Here is a 955-nt window from a genome sequence, read left to right on the forward strand (position 1 = left end):
GCCCTGACGCATGAATCTGTGCAGCGGGAACGACCTCGGACCACCAGGGGCAGAGAAAACCACCGTCTCATGGGGCCGGACTGTCAGGGTCAGGGAAGAATGCAATATATATCTGGTGATATCTCGGGTGCTATTAGAGATAGCGCGATAAGTCAAAGTGCATTGTCTGTAGGAGGCACTGGCGAATGAATCTGTGCAGCAGGAACGACCTCGGACCACCAGGCGCCGAGAAAATTACAGATATTGGGAATCCGTCACCCAAGGTCATGTAAAAATCCAGCATATATCTGGTGATATCTCGGGTGCTATTACAGATAGCGCAATAAACCAAAGTGAGTTGTCTGCAGGAAGCCCTGGCGCATGAATCTGTGAAGCGGGTGCGACCTCGGACCACCAGGGTCCGAGAAAACTACCGTCTCATGGGGCCGGACACTCAGGGTCAGGGAAAAATCCAATATATATCTGGTGATATCTCGGGTGCTCTTACAGATAGCGCAATAAATCAAAGTGCATTGTCTGTAGGAGGCGCTGGCGCATGAATCTGTGCAGCGGGATCGACCCCGGACCACGAGGGACCGAGAAAACCATCGACACAAGGGGCCGGACTGTCGGGGTCAGGGAAGAATGCAATATATATCTGGTGATATCTCGGGTGCTATTAGAGATAGCGCGATAAGTCAAAGTGCATTGTCTGTAGGAGGCACTGTCGAATGAATCTGTGCAGCAGGAACGACCTCGGACCACCAGGCGCCGAGAAAATCACCGTCTCATGGGGCCGGACTGTCAGGGTCAGGAAAAAATCCAATATATATCTGGTGATATCTCGGGTGCTATTAGAGATAGCGCAATAAATCAATGTGCATTGTCTGTAGGAGGCCCAGGCGGATGAATCTGTGCAGCGGGATCGACCTCGGACCACGAGGGACCGAGAAAACCATCGTACAAGGGGCCGGAC

The sequence above is a fragment of the Nomia melanderi genome, unplaced genomic scaffold (assembly GCF_051020985.1).
Source record: "Nomia melanderi isolate GNS246 unplaced genomic scaffold, iyNomMela1 scaffold0014, whole genome shotgun sequence".
NCBI lineage: Eukaryota > Metazoa > Arthropoda > Insecta > Hymenoptera > Halictidae > Nomia > Nomia melanderi.